This window comes from Erpetoichthys calabaricus, chromosome 15, assembly GCF_900747795.2.
Source record: "Erpetoichthys calabaricus chromosome 15, fErpCal1.3, whole genome shotgun sequence".
In the NCBI taxonomy this organism is placed as follows: domain Eukaryota; kingdom Metazoa; phylum Chordata; class Cladistia; order Polypteriformes; family Polypteridae; genus Erpetoichthys; species Erpetoichthys calabaricus.
This window is the reverse complement of record NC_041408.2, coordinates 81,289,881-81,302,249: the sequence shown is the minus strand read 5'-3', so window position 1 is coordinate 81,302,249 and position 12,369 is coordinate 81,289,881. Positions and strand designations below refer to the sequence as shown.

General features: G+C 39.7%; 1 protein-coding gene across 1 annotated transcript in view; it reads left to right on the top strand.

Moving 5' to 3' along the window:
• The first annotated feature begins 729 nt into the window (after positions 1 to 729).
• Positions 730 to 12,369, top strand: part of rasgrp3 (RAS guanyl releasing protein 3 (calcium and DAG-regulated)) — a 104,158-nt gene continuing 92,518 nt past the window's right edge. The window contains exon 1 of the mRNA XM_028820653.2: positions 730 to 871. The gene's annotated coding sequence lies outside the window, so the exon portion shown is untranslated. The remainder of the gene's footprint in view (positions 872 to 12,369) is intronic.

The following is a 12,369-nucleotide window of genomic DNA, read 5'->3' as shown; positions in this document are numbered from 1 at the left end:
AGGACTGGACCACGTGTCTGCCTGGGGGTTGCCAACTGGGATCCCGAGTTGTTTCGTCGTGTAGTGGGTGCAGCAGTGCATGCTCCCCAACTTGACTTGCCTTGCCCTACATTCCAAAGACATGGTTTATTGGTCAGTACAAATGTGCTTAGTAGGTGTGCTTGTGTTTGCTGTGGGCACTCACTTTATTACAGGGTCACTTCACTTGAGTTTGTGAAGAGATTACATTCTCTCGAGGCATTGTAGCTTAGTGGGCATGGTTCAACATTTTCTACAAACTACCTGTATGAAACTGAGGAAGTCGCTTAAGCTGTTTGTTAAGCTCTCACTGTAAAAAATTATGAGGTATGTAAACAGTTCTAATGTATATATATATATTTTTAGGTTGCCTATTTTGTTTTACCAAGTTAGCATGAGAACACCTTCTCTGTAATGAGCAGTAGCTGAAATTCTATTTAAAGAGACTATCATGCTAATGAGGTCAGCCTTTTAGATCACACCTGCAGTGATTAAAAAGTCAATAATAAATGGGAAACGAAAAAAAAAAAAAAAAAAAAAAAAAAAAACAACTTGCTAAACTCGCTTGAGAAGATTTGGAGGTCATGGTAAGCCAATCCCGTCTCATTAGCAGGGCTTTGTCTTATGTCGCGTTGCCAGTGCAGTGAGAATAATGAACTCAAGAGAGATGACCTCTCAGCAGCACAGGGACATGGATCAGAGGAGGGGCATGTGACTAGTTAAGACTCGCAGGCTATGCGGACTCACAGCCGCCAGCTGCAGCTCTCTTCACATGGGTGCCTAAAGCAGCTGCTCACAGACAGAATGCTGTTATTAGCCTGCAATACAAGTACTGGGCAACAAGGAGGAATACGTAAGTCATCCTCTTCTACTAATCTGTTCCTGTCTCTCTCTTTCTTTCTGTTTGTGCTTGTTCAGTAATTGGAAGTGCCAGGCGCTCTTTTGTTTTTTGGAGAATTGAACCTGATATCTGACTTGCAGCTTCTATTTAAAAAAAAAAAGGTATCAGTTCTGCGAGTTGCCACTGCCTTTCATAATCTGATGTGATCTGACCGCTGTCTCCCTCCAACGAGAATGATACACTCTGCATTATGAGAGAAAGGCTTTGCCATTGCTTTGTGAAACTCTATGAATGGACAAGTCTCTGGATGGGAAAGATATTTCTTCTATCAGATTGTGGATATTAGTCGACAGTGCCTCCCAGTGGGTCAGTAAGAGGTAGAATAGGGAACACAAACGTCTCTGCTGTATGCTGCCGATTAGTCTGTCTACTTAAAATGGAGCATTTTGTTAGTCAAATTTTTATTTGTGCTGGGCTATAAAGTTTAGCTGATGTTTCACTGTTGTTCCAAGAGCAAGGGCCTATAAAAGCAGTTGGGAAAAGTCCGATATTGAAAAGGAAGATAAATAATGTGAAAACTAGCTACAGTACAAATAGTAGGAGCTGAAGCAAACAGCTCAGCATCATTATAAGGTCACAATGATACATTTTTAACATGTTTCCTTTTGGTTTAGATAAAGACAAATTTTTTTTTTCCGTTTGATAATGATGAGGAAAATATTAACAATAATCAATAAAATTATGTTTTGCCGTAAGTCAGAAGCTGGCATTCTCAGCCGAGCTCTGTTCTAGTAATAATCTGTAAAAGTTTGTATCTACATTAATATACAATTCATATAATTCATGCATAGTATGTGTATACTGGGACATATGGTACATACAGTATATGTTGTGTGTTTGTGCACATATCATGTAAACTCATACAGTATGTTTGCTGTATTTATGCCCATTTTTCATAAGTCTGCATTTGTGTTTTACATGCATCTGTGTATGCACTACGTCTGGTTAAGCACACATCACATATTTATGCACTGCTGGATGAGTCTATGTATGTGCTCTGTTTATCTATGTATTTACTGTTTTTACAAGTATTGCTTCATGTGTTGGGTGTGTTTATTATGGGTCATATTCATCTGTGTTGTAGATTTTTATACATACTGTATATTCTGTACACAGATTCAGGGGTTACTCTTGCCTAGTGACATGTTCTTTCTGCTTATGTATGTGTTGTTCAACTTTATATGTGTTAATGTACAAGGTGTATGTGACTGTTCAAGTGTTGTGTGTATTCATACAGGCAATGCATGTATATATGCATGCAATTAGTGTGTTTATGTGTTGTACAGTATGTCTACATGTCTATGAATGTTAGGAGTTTGCTCAAGCATTTCGTGTGCCTATGTAACTGCTCTTTTCATACACATGTCTATGAGGGTAAATTATACAAAAGGATAGTTGGTATAAGGGTTAGCACTGCTGTTTATTAAAGCCAGCATCTTGGGCTTCAGTCCTGCATCCAGTCATTGTCCATGTGGAGTTTGCAAGTTCTTAATGCGTCTGTGTGTGTTAATCGCCAGGTATTCTGGATTCCTTCCTACATTTCCAACTGGCTCCTGCGCTACACCCACCAATTCTGCCAGGAGAGTCTCAAGCTCCAGCTATTGTAATTTTTGGATTGAAAATGTTTTATAAAAATATTTTAATAATATATATATATATATATATATATATATATTAGCCATCCCCCGCGGCTTCGCCCGCGTATTAGTGAAACAGGACAGTAAGGAGGGCCCGGCCCAGCTCTCTACTCCTGACATCACTCTTCCCCCTCACCTCGGCCCACAGCCTCCGTCTCAAATAAGCACAAATATATCGTTCCTGCAAGCGACCTATGAGTCTTAGCACAATGAGAGAAGTCACAAAATCAACCAGAATGTTCAAGCAAATTATAGAAAAAAAAAATCTAAATCCATTAAGTAGTTCTCTCATTCATTAACTAAGCGGAGTTAACGTTACACCCCAGGGCAGATGTGTGAGTGAGGAGGGTCTCGCCCCCCTCCCTGCAGCCCAATGAGTCTCTCTTGGATTCGCGCTAATAAATCGGTACCGCAAGCGAACTATCATACTTAGCACGATGAGAAAGTCGCAAAATCAATGGAATGTTCAAGCAAATTATAGAAAAAAACCCAATCTAAATCTGTTAAGTAGTTCTCTCGTGAAATAGACAGACATACAAACAGGTCTAAAAAACTTGGACCACGAAATTTTTAAAACCGTTTCTCAGCAAGCACCTATGGGCCGAGGGTAACCTGCATTCCAAATTTCAAGTCCCAAGTCCTCATGGTTCAGGAGATTTCATGATAAGTGAGTCAATGGTATTTGGCTTTTATGTATATATATTTATATATAAATTACAGTATATATAGAGGTCATCTATAAAATGAAACTTTTTTTTAGTAAAATGTTAGCTACTTTTAACAAACCAAAAATTTTTAAATGTTAGGTTTACTGTTAAATTTTTTTTTTCGAGTATCATTGGAAAGAGCAAGGAACTACAAATAAAATTAATGTGAGAGTCAAAGAAAGGTCTCCATAAATGTGTCTGCAAGACATACACTATGATTGAGTAGGTACACACTACAAATTCCAAATTCTGCATGTCTGATATTTAATGGGAAAGATGTCTGGCAATATGCTAAATTGTGGTTACAGAAGGACATCAGACTAAACTGGCCAAGTTTAAAATGACAGCTAAAATTAATAAACATGAACATGAGTGAACAAGTACTAAACTGATAAGTATGGTATATGAACATCTAATCGAATACACAGCACCATGCTGCCAAGGTTCTTTGAGCACATAAACAACCAAGAGATAAAACAGATATAAGAAACGGTTTTCTCAGGTGTTAAAGATGCCATTAGCCTGTAACCTTTGGCAAGATGAACGATTCTAAAATTGTAAGAACTATTTTACAAACTTTCCCAGATCATTTACCTGTGGCACAGGGCAGATAAAACAGAGCAAACTACTTGAAAGAAAATGCACTTAACAGGTGGGCCTGACACTTTTTACAAGATTGGTAAGATTATTTTCTCTTTACTCAATTCTGTATTGTAGTCATTATGCATGGAGTTTATTCCATTTGGAAAGTATGCACACCTGAGCAGTCACAAAGTGAGAAGTTTGTGTAGGTATGTATTAATCTCTCAAGACCAGATCTCCTAAAATTGTATATGAAATGGATGATAATCTTCACGAGCATCATTAAGTCAAAATGGAAAAAGGCAGTAACTAAGAAAAAGAAAATGTCCTGCATGCTTCAGTCACTGCCAAGTCCTGGTGCTTCCTGTCTTGCTATACGATTGCGAGACACAGACGCTATCCAGTGACCTGAGATGAAGACTGGACTCCTTCTTTACTAAGTCTCTCCAGAAAATCTTTGGGTACCGCTGGTTTGACTTTGTGTTGTTCATGGAGTCCCGAATGAGGCAAATTAACCTGCATTGTGAGTGAGTGTCAGTTACGGTACAACGGCCATGTGGCGTGTTTCCGAGAGGGTGATCCGGCTCGTAAGATCCTCATTGTTGGGTACCCGAGTGGCTGGACCAGGGCAAGGGGTTTCCCACGTAACACCTGGCTGCGGCAGATACAGGGTCATTTCTGAAGGGTGGGACTGGACTGCGTGTCTGCCTGGGAGGTTGCCAACTGGGATCCGGAGTTGTTTCGTCGTGTGGTGGGTGCGGCAACGCGCTGTACCAGGTGCATGCACCCCAACTTGACTTGACTTGATGCTTCAGTGTTACAGAAGAGTTTGAATTAGTAGTGCTTATATTTCTCAATGAATGCTAAATAAAAATTGCAGAAACCTATTTCTGCATTTTTTGTTGCCTGCATTGTGTTATCCTTCCACATTCTGCCAGGCAGTTAATATCTCTTGAAAGGCACTGGCTGTAGGTTTGTCATCCACCTTGCCCCCTTTTCACCACACTACCTGCCTCTTCTTCCCCAACTCGCCAATGATTCATACACAAATTTTAAATATTCAGCATTCTTTTTTTTGAAGTACATAAATATATTACTAAACACTTTAATAACATTGGTAAATTGTACATTCATTATAAATAATACATGAGACCACACAATATTGTTTTGAATTTTAAGAGCTTAAGAAATATAATTGTAAAATAAAACAGATGTAGATGAGTCACATATTTGAAGCACTAAAACGGAAGCCTATAAAACCTGTCTGGATGAGGGGTGTAACAATGTAGCTATAGTATTAGCTAACCAAGCACCTTTAATGAACTCACTGGTCTCCTATTGTCTGAAAAAGTACACATACTGTATTCTTATTCATCCCTAAGGGGAACATTTCCAACAAGAAGAATAAGTGAAACACTGTGTACAGGGAAAACAGGCTTCATAACTTGAACTGCATGCAAATAAACACTTCCATTTATTTTCTAAACATGAATTGCATGAGTCACGGCTGAGATAATATAACAAACATAGCATTGCATGACAATATATATTACATTTTCAAAACCAATGAATCCAGTTGAGAGAGGCAGAAGGTCCAAGAATATCCTGATAGCACTGGACAGGCTTGTCAGTCCAATGCAGAGCACACTCACATAAGCACTTATACACATATGGCTTATTTGAAAGCACCATACCACCTAACCACCAGGTCTTTTGGGATATGGAAGAAAAAAAAAATAAAGCTAGCATCCATTTCTCAATTTTCTAAAGCAGCTGGAGTGTATCCCAACAGCATTTGGCTCAAGACAAACGACGGATATGACATCAGTCTACTGCCACACACATACGTTAAGAACACAAGGAAACTGGCAGCTGGTTGGGTTTTGAGTTGCCAATTACAGTACATTAATGTGAACTTCTTTCTGATGATGGAGGAAACCTGCAGAAAATCCAAGTAAATACTAGTAGACTGTGGTAACCTCACGCAAACAGGGGCTGAACTGAAAATTGAATCAGGGTCTCTAAGTACTGCATCATTTGACACCAATTGTGCATAACATTGATTTTGTCACACCAAAACTTTGTTAAAGGATTCGCCAAGTGGATAGGTGGATGGTTAGCGTAAACTACAGAAAAACACACAACTTAAACCACCTTAAAACCTTTGTCTTTGCAGCTGAGCTTAAGTTTTCTTGTGGGTGCTTCATTTCCATTTTGTCTGCTTAGTTTGGATTCCTTAAAGACCTTCATTCTTTGGACTCTGGCATCTGTGACTTCTCTCCACTGAAGCCTACTTGCCCTCCATTCTCAAAGTACAGCTTTTATTTTGTTTTAGCAATTGGGTTCAGCTTATGCTTGTTTTCTGCTAACCCTCTGTGATCTGTAAATGCTTACCCAAGTTGAAATGTTGACACTTTTTGGTACTGATTACTTATGGAGTTGGCTTAATTCAATAATGTGACCTAATTTGTAGTAACATGTTGGCTCAACGTAAAAATGAGTGGCAGTCAAATGTAGAAATATTTGTAAGCACGATAACGTGTGGTGAATACACTTGATTTGAGCATTCCTAGTTTTCATCCTCTTTCTTTGTACATTTAGCATTTATTTGCTCTGAGGTTGATGCTTTTGTTCCTTCCCGAGCAGATCTTCTTTTCTCCACCCTAGCGGCCCGCTTCTTCTCTTCTTCCGTTGACATCTTTTCGCGTTACAACTGATTAAGTCAGTGTTTGCATTGCAATTACTTAGCACGTTTTCTTAATTTTTCACTTAAGCTGGCACTCAAGTATTCAATCTGTCTCAAGAATGATTTGAGATATAAAGAGGTAGGGGAAGTGATGGCGAAGGTGGTAGGGATGAGAACGGCGCCCATAAGCATGTGCCATATGGCCGCCCTGCTGGATGCCACCGAGAGTCAATTCTACAATAAAATAAAATAAAAAGAGGAATAATCTTGGAGGTCAATCATCACCCCGAAAGCGGACAGTAGACATCACGTAGTATACGTGTACCAAATTTCAGATCAATCAGTCAATCGGTTTGCGAGCTACAGGTGATTTAAAATCCTGGACAGACAAATGAACAGCCATGGAAGTGTATTATATATAAAGATATGCCACCAGTTCCTGTAAAGTAAATTTTATAAAATGTGAAACTAAAAGTCATATCATGTCACTTTGTAACCCACTTAATCTAAACCAAGGTTGCAGTTTGATGGGGGAAGGCTTGGAGCCTATCCCAGCGAGCACAGTATTCAAGACAGGAACAAACTTTGGACAGGGTGCCAGTCCATCGCATGGTGAACACAAACAATCACACAACACATACAAACTAGGGGCAATTTAGGGTCGCCAATTCACCTAACCTGCAAGTTTTTGGACAGTGGGAGGAAACCCACGGGGAGAACATGCAAACTCCATGTAGGGAGGATCCAAGACACAAACCTTGGTCTCTTTACTGTGAGATGGCAGTGTTGCCACTGTGTCACCCCCCAAAACAAGAAATGCAATGTAAAAATAGAGGTTGTTATGAATAAAATATATTTTTTGCTGTTTGCACTGGACACTGATACTGTGGTTCAAATTATTTTATCCAAATGCCAATAGTCAATATTTATATATTTCCTTTCCACGTGGTGCCACAAAACTGTCAAGAACAACACCAAAAATTTCAGTGTCCACCATAAGGTGATATCAGAAACAAATAGCTTGAAGTAAAGCAATGCATGAGTACTTTGTGTGTGCGTGTTCTACAAGAGAAACAAAAATCCCTTTGAATCAAAATTATTAATAGTAATGTTAATGTTAAGAGCTGCTTTTTTCAGCTTAAACTGCTTGCTAGAGTCAAACCATTTCTGGGGCACTCTGATTTGAAGAAGGTATGCCATGCTTTTATTATATTGTTCCTCGATTATTGTAATTCACTTTATTCTGGTATCAGTAAATTTCATCTTTCTCGGCTACATATGGTTCAGAATGCTGCTGCTTGGTTTCTTACTGGGTCTCAGAAAGTGGGGTCCATTACTCCAATTCTGGCCTCGCTTCATTGGCTCCCAGTTGAATTTAGGATTCATTTTATAATTTTACTTTTGGTTTATAAGTCGCTAAATGCTGCTGCCCCATCCTATCTGGCACAGTTGCTGGTTCTGTTGTAAGAAAAGGCGTTATATAGCGCCCGACCCAACACAGATTCACCCGGAGGCACATATAAAAATATATAAACTTTTATTTTTCTTCAGCTGGAGGGCACGTCTTCCCCGTAATCCCTCCAGCCACAACACAGTCCCAATAACATCATAGCACCAGTATACCACACTCTTTTCTTCCACCACCACTCCTCACCAAGCTTTGTTCTCCTCCCACCCGACTCTGGCCACTGTGTGGTGGTTGCTGGCTCCTTTTATAGTGTAATGAATCTGCTGCCCACACGGGCTCAGGAGTTCCAAACACAGCACCCCCTGGCAGTGCCTGCGGGACCCAACAGGGCTGCACCCAACTCCAATTCCCAGGGAGCCCTGTGGGAAACCGAGGCACTGCTCCACCCCAAGGGGGCTGGGATCTAGCGTCCAGGGGGAGGTATTGCACTGTCCAGGGCTGCACCCCCTGAATATAGTGTGCAGGGGTGCCCCGGCTGGGCATGGACGCCAGCCCCCTGCCACACCGTATACACCAGTCTGCTTTTTATGTTCCTCTCAACAGCAATTGTTGGTCATGCCAAAGTCTACGATGAAGACAAGGGGTGATCGTGCCTTTATAGTTCTAGCACCAAAGTTATGGAATGCTCTGCCAATTGAACTTAGGTCAGTATCATCAAACCAAATGTTTAAATCAAGACTTAAAACACACTTGTTTTCGATTGCTTTTAACTGCATATGAGTAACTCTGGTATCAACTTTATTAATTTATTATTTATTTCATATCCATTGTTTTTCTGTAAATTGTGTATCTTCTAATCGGTTCCTTTAACTGATTTGTTTTAGTATTTATGTAATTGCTGTCCTTTGTTTACTGATTTATTGTTGATATTTTTTTGATTTTATTGTACAGCACATTGGTTTACACTTATGGTGTTTTAAAATTGTGCTTTATAAATAAATTTTCATTTGATTTGATAATGAAAAACTGAAACCGTTACTGAGGAGATATTAGTGTTCTTTTTTGTTTCATGTTGCATGACACAGCCCATAACTGACTATGGTGATCCAAAGTCATCACTGGTCTGGCAAGTTTCTACCTCATGTTTTTAGATTTTTTTGTTACTGTTGTCTTTCACTGTGAATGATAAGAACACATAACTTGCTCATATGAAAGTGTGTAATGAAATTAACTTGGCTGGTGAAATAGAGAAAGTTGTGATTCACAAGTTTATGTAAAATGATTATCTGAGTTCCCCCAACTATTCTCTCTCTCTATCTTTCTGCCTCCTTATTATGAACTGCAGTCAAAGATCTGAAAATAAATGAATAGATAAATAATAATATTAGGTAACAAGCTAATTTAGACTCCAAAATGTTAAAGAGAGATGAATATCTTCATGTAACGGAATCTCAGTAAACCAGTCTTCCACTTGGCAACTTTACATTTACATGAATCAAACCAAAAAACATGGCAATTAAATGTTTGAACACCTTCAATTCTGAAAATTCAAGACATTTTGCAGAAGAAATACTACATTAGGCCGCATCACATGATGAGTTGCTTCATGATTTATATTCAACTTTGCCCCTAAACTGAAGAACCAAGTTCACAAATTGAACCAATTTTTTTTTAAAAAGGCAAATAGCATTACCTACCATATTTTAAAATTCATACATATATATCCATCAGTAAAAATACACACAAGAGTAAGGACAGTACAGTGGAAGAGAGATTAGTAATACTGCTTCACAGCTCTAGAGACATCACTTTAGATGCCAGGTCAGTCTCTATGGAGTATGCATGTTTTCCCTGTGATCGCACTGACTGTTTTAAATCACTCCACGTCCGTCTAATGAAACGCACATCACACTGATTGTTGAATCTAAATTTGCCCTGCATGGATATGTGCATGAGCAATGGACGGACACCTTCATACACTTGATGCTATATGAAAATTCTTCAGTTCTCTATGGTGAAATAAATAAATATACTGCTCAAAAAAATTAAACACACACTTTTTACTCAGAGTATAGCATCCAGTCAATGAATCTTCTGGGCTATTGATCTGGTCAGTTAAGTAGCAGAGGGGCTTGTTAATCCGTTTCAGCTGCTTTGGTGTTAATGAAATGAACAACAGGTGCACTAGAGGGGCAACAATGAGATAACCCCTCAAAACAGGAATGAATGATTTAACAGGTGGAGGGAGGATACTGACATTTTTCCCTCCTCATCTGCTTTTCACTCATTTTACATTTGGCTACGGTCAGTGTCACTACTGGTAGCATGAGGCGATACCTGGACGCTACAGAGCTGGCACAGATAGTCCAACTTCTCCAGGATGGCAGGCATATCAATACGTGCCATTGCCAGAAGGTTTGCTGTGTCTCCCAGCACAGTCTCAAGGGCATGGAGGAGATTCCAGGAGACAGGCAGTTACTCAAAAAGAGCTGGACAGGGCCCCTCGTAGAAGGTCCTTAACCCATCAGCCAGGTCCCACCGGTATCTGCCCCTTTGGGCAAGGAGGAACAGGATGAGCACTGCCAGAGCCTACAAAATGACCTCCAGCAAGCCACTGGTGTGAATGTCTCTGACCAAACAATCAGAAACAGACTTCATGAGGGTGGCTTGAGGGCCTGACATCCTCTAGTGGGCCCTGTGCTCACTGCCTGCCCGGCACCATGCAGCTCGATTGGCATTTGCCATAGAATACCAGAATTGGCAGGTCTACCACTGGCGTCCTGTGCTTTTCACAGATGAGAGCTGCCTGTAACATTGTCCAGCATGACCGTTTTGGTGGTCTGGGGAGGCATATCCATGGAGAGACGCACAGACCTCTACAGGCTAGACAATGGCACCTTGACTGCCATTAGGTATGGGGATGAAATCCTTGGACCCATTGTCAGACCCTTTGCTGGTGCGGTGGGTCCTGGGTTCCTCCTGGTGCACGACAATGCCCGGCCTCATGTGGCGAGAGTATGCAGACAGTTCCTGGAGGATGAAGGAATTGAAACCATTGACTGGCCCCCACGCTCTGCTCGCCTGACCTCAATCCAATAGAACACCTCTGGGACATTATGTTTCGGTCCATCCAATGCCGCCAAGTTGCACCTCAGACTGTCCAGGAGCTCAGTGATGCCCTGGTCCAGATCTGTGAGGAGATCCCCCAGGATATCATCCGTCGTCTCATTAAGACATTGTCAGGCATGCATACAAGCACGTGGAGGCCATACAAACTACTGAGCACGATTTGGAATTGCCGCAATGAAATTTTGACACTTTGATTTCACTTTGATTTTTGGGGTGTCTTTGAATTCAGCCCTCTGTAGATTGATCATTTTCATTTCCATCAAACGATGTGGCATTCTTTCGTTCCTAACACATTACCCAGTTCATTTCAATACAGATATCCAGCAGGATTTTTTTTCCCATTTAAATCTGATGTATTTTCAAAGTGTTCCTTTAATTTTTTGAACAGTTTATATAAATGTATGGATGGATATTGCAATAGACAAAGGTGAACCTATTGCATTAGTTAGCGAACCAAAATAACCAATTCTTTTTTTAAACAAAATGATTTTCCCAGGACACTGTACATTCCTTTACTTTAGCAGGTAGGCCAGGGTATTTGTTTTCTGCTCCTTGTGTGTGAAGAAGTTCAAGTTCAAACCCACAGAGTCAATTCCAAAAAGAAATTAGATAGATAGATAGATAGATAGATAGATAGATAGATAGATAGATAGATAGATAGATAGATAGATAGATAGATAGATAGATAGATAGATAGATAGATAGATAGATAGATAGATAGATAGATAGATAGATAGATAGATAGATAGATAGATAGATAGATAGATAGATAGATCTCTCAAGTTATTGTAAACTCAAGACAAAGAAGGGAATAACTGAAAATTTGATACACAGAAAACATGGTAGTGGCTTTTCAATACAGAAACCGCTCTGTAAGGTAACCAGGGTTTTGCAGAATTCAATGACCTCCTTCCTAGAAGAACTGAAATAGATAAAACTAGAAATGTGATCTCTCCTTATGAGTTCAGCTAAAACAGATGACCAAAAATATAAGAAATTACCCCTTAAAGCAGTGCTTCCCAAATTCGATCCTGGGGACCGACTGTGGCTGCAAGTTTTTGTTCCAACCAGATTTACAAACTGTGACAATAATCGATAACAACTGATCTCATTAGCTGGTCTTTTTTACTATTCTCTTATTATGCATTCATTTATAAGACATTTAGAAATATTTCTATTTTTTTCTAAACCCATTCATGCTTAACTTTCTTTTGTTGTTTTCCTATTATTTTCCCCTTTTCCTGTGTAGTTTGCTTCCTTCATTTAACCCTAATAGTGACAATTAACAACCAGCATAGCAG